Here is a 4,274-nt window from a genome sequence, read left to right on the forward strand (position 1 = left end):
TGTTTCTCTTCCACCTGTTCTCTATACAAACATGTTTGTCTTTGCAAATATAAGAGCTCCTTTTGGTTTTCTCTTTGTGGCTGTGCTGTCAAAAGCCTTCGTAGAGGGCCTCCCCACTCAAATGCTCCCAGTTCTTTTGACCTGTGGGTGCTTTTTGGGGCTGATGAGAGCTCTCATTTGTCCTGGGACAGTTCTGGGCATATAGGCCACCATGGTCTTCAGATACAGGAGGGCCTTTTCCCCTTTGATTCTACTGTCCCATAACTGTAAAACCAGAATCACCAGGAGGCAAAAGCCAGTCAGGAGAGTTGGGACGGCTCAGAACAGGTGTTTGGCACACATGTAGTTCAAGCATTCTTCCTTTTAAAGTATTTCCAGAATAGCTGTCTGGCTTGTTGGCTCACAGATTCTAACCTTACCCCCTCCCCCGCTAACTCTGTCCAGCTACAGGCCAGACGATTCAAGGGCACCATTCCCAGGCTGAGGCCTGTGTTTGAAGCATGAATTTCCTTGTCCCCAAGTAAATCTCCATAGGGTTAGAACCCAGTGTTGAGGTAGCTTCTGCCTGAAACTAGGCCAGAACCATGGTTTAAGAAGGGCACAGAGCAGACAGCCTCAAAGGTTGTGCAACCAACCATAAACTTTTCAGGAGGTGCTTCCTTTAAGGGTGTTTTCTGTTACGTGTACCCTTCTAGGACCTACATTTCCTTCAAAAGTGCTTCTGTCTATTTTGTAGCCTATTTTTTAAACGGTTAATTTAAACCAATTTCGAGCACTGAACAGCAAGCAGAATGTTTGAACATTTTTTGGTTTCTGTTTGTTTGATGAGGTATGAGAAGGAAACGCCTTCTGTGGTTCCAGTCATAATCTATTTTAATAAAGTTTTGAGCAGCCCTGGTGTATTAGGTAGGACTCTCCAGAGAAACAGAACCAATAGGGTATACAGTACATAGATATGTAGGAGGAGATTATTATGAGGATTGGCTTACATGATTACGGAGGCTGAAATATGCCATCATATGGCGCCTGCAAGCTGGAGAACCAGGAATGCCAGTGGTGACATTCAGTCCAAGTCTGAAGGTCTGAAAACTAGGGAAGCCTATGATGTAACTTCCAGTCTGAGGTCAAAGGCCTGAGAAAGAGGAGGGAAAGAGGGAGATGCTGGAGTAAGTCCTGGAGTCTCAAGGCCCCAAACCCGGGGCTCCTGTGTCCTCCTATGTGCAAGGGCAGGAGAAAATGGATATCCAAGCTCAAGAAGAGAGGGAGAGAATTTGCCCTTCCTCAGCCTTTTCATTCTATTTGGGCCCTCAATGGATTGGATGACACCCGCCCACACTGGGGAGGGTGGATCTTCTTTACTCAGTCTAGTGGTCACTGCCACACACACACCCAGCTATCTGGGCCTCCATTAGCCCAGTCAAGTGGACACATAAAATTAACCACATCTGGGTAGCTAGAACTCTTCTTAAACAGAGCAACTGAGTCATCTCATCCTTTAGCACAGTGCCCAGCAGACAAGCTGCTGACAGTCCAGTCTGAGGCAGAGTGGTGTTTCACTGAAGTCCCAGAAGTTTGGACTGGGATTGTGGAAGGTAGGACAAGAAGGGGGTGAGGGCAGATGAGTGGTTGAGGCTCTAGGCCTGGCACCTCTCACCCCCAAAAATAATTGGAGCAGTTCAGTATGTGTCTGTTTTTCTAAACTGTCTTGAGTGGACTTGGGTAAGTTTCCTCATATAAAAGTTGGTTTAATAACACCTACCTCATATAATGAAACGAGGTAATGCACGTGATGCGCTTAGCACAGTGAGGGGATCATGGCGCTTTTCAGAAAAATGTCAGCTGCTATTGTTTGGATTCTACTTTAGAGTTTGTAAGAAGAATGGTTTCTAGTACTCAAAAATCACTGACTTGGCCCTCATTTAGAAAATTTTTTGATAAATTATATAAATATACATGAATTCGTTTGTATAAAATTTTTTTAAAGAAGCAACAATGACAATACAGCAGTCTCCCCTCATGTTTTCTTCTCTAAAATGAAAAAAAAATCTCTGTAATAAAATGTCACTAATCAACTCGGTTCAAACTTTTAATGTAAAAAAGATTACATCAGGGACTTCCCTGGTGGTCCAGCGGCTAACTCCCAATGCAGGGGGCCCCTGTTCGATCCCTGGTCAAGGAACTAGATCCCATATGCTACAACTAAAAAGATCCCAGGTGCTGCAACGAAGAGCTGGTGCAGCCAAGTAAGTAAGTAAAAAAAAAAAAAAAAAAAAAAAAATTAAGGCAGTGATAGTCCTAGAGCAGAAAGCTATATGTAGAGAGAATTTTATTCCCTGATTAGATGTGTTCTATTCTTTTGCAGAGTTCTTCCTTCTCAGATCTCTCTTTTTTTTTTTTCTCAATTCCATTTAACAGTTTTCTCCTATGCCAGGAAATCTCTTGCTTCTCCACAAGTATTTTCAGAGGCTTAGTTCCTTCATTCTTTGATATGACTTGTCATATTAGGCTATGATATAAATATTCTGGATGGAGCCTTTCAACTCCACCCCCATGCTTCATTGCTCTGAGAATTTTTGCTCTATTTTACAACAGTTGCGCATTTTCCATTTGATATTACCATGTAATAGTAAAGACTATTCTTTAGAGGCAATAAATGACTGTCCCACTCTGTAAATTCTCTAAGTAATCCAGGACAGTATATGACAATTTACTGAGAAAGAGGGATGTTAGTAATTTTGCTCCCCAGTTTAAACAATATTAAGCATGTTAATGCTTTAAAAGTTGTTGAACAAGTCTACATGATACAGCCTTTCAACAAACAAACTCATTCCCAAGTGCCATGAATCATGGCTGGATGTGCTTTTCTGCAAAGCCTAGCAGGATCTAATTATGGGCAGTAAATGCAGAGCCAACTGCATAATCAATTTAAAGCTGCAGGACTCCAAAAATCAGTCTGTCCAAGAAGACCATATATATAATATATATGTGTATGTATATATATATATGTATATATGTGTATATATATATATATATATACTTCTGCCTTGTGAAAGGCAGGAAGGCGATTACTTCTGACTGCCAAGGGGAGTTTGGTGGTTGGGCTCAACCTGGGCAAAACGGGATAAAGTGTGTGTTCCTAATTCCTTTATGTACTTCTTTCTCCTTTTCAGAAACTTTCCTCCACCATATACTTCTCCTATCTTCCTTCCTCTTTCCTTCTCTTTTTCCTTCTCTCCCCTGCACCTAGGACTGAAAGAGAGACTTTGCTTAACCCTAAGGTTGATAAATGTAGCACTCCTTAGCCTTTAAAAATACATGCCTTCTGGACATATATAGACTGCCAAATGTAAAATAGATAGCTAATGGGAAGCAGCCGCATAGCACAGGGAGATCAGCTCGGTGCTTTGTGACCACCTAGAGGGGTGGGATAGGGAGGGTGGGAGGGAGATGCAAGAGGGAGGGGATATGGGGATATATGTATATGTATAGCTGATTCACTTTGTTATAAAGCAGAAACTAACACACCATTGTAAAGCACTTATACTCCAATAAAGGTGTTAAAAAAAAAAATCCATGCCTTCAACCTTGAAAAAGAAGGAAATCCTGACACATGGAAGAATCTTGAGGACATTATGCTAAGTGAAATAAGCCAGTCACAAAAAGAGAAATACTACGTGATTCCACTTATATGAGGTATCAATTTCAGAGAAACAGAAAGTAAAATAGTGGTTTCCAGGGGATAGGGAGCCTAAGAGGCGGGGGGAATGGGGAGTTGTTGTTTAATGCAGCGGTCCCCAACCTTTTTGGCATCAGGGACTGGTTTTGTGGAAGACAAGTTTTCCACAGACGGTGGCAGGGGATGGGGGATGGTTCAGGCTGTAATGCGGGCGATGGGGGGCGATGGGGAGCGATGGGGAGCAGCAGATGAAGCGTTGCTCCCTGGCCTGCCACTCACCTCCTGCTGTTCGCCCAGTTCCTAACAGGCTGCGAACCAGGTTGGGGACACCTGGTTTAATGAGTATAGAGCACAATGATGTGAATATACTTAACACTACTGAACTGTACTCTTAGAAATAGTTAAGATGATAAGTTTTATGTGTTTTTTTTAACCACAACTTTTTTAAAAGTCTTATTAAAAAGACAGGTGTTGGAGATGGTGGGGAAAAACTGGAACTCTTATACAGTGCTGGTGGGAAGGTAAAATGGTACAGCCACCTCAGAAAAATATATTGGCAGTTTCTTAACAAAAGCATAAACTTTACCATATGACCCAG

The sequence above is a fragment of the Hyperoodon ampullatus genome (genome assembly GCF_949752795.1).
Source record: "Hyperoodon ampullatus genome assembly, chromosome: 1".
Lineage (NCBI taxonomy): Eukaryota > Metazoa > Chordata > Mammalia > Artiodactyla > Ziphiidae > Hyperoodon > Hyperoodon ampullatus.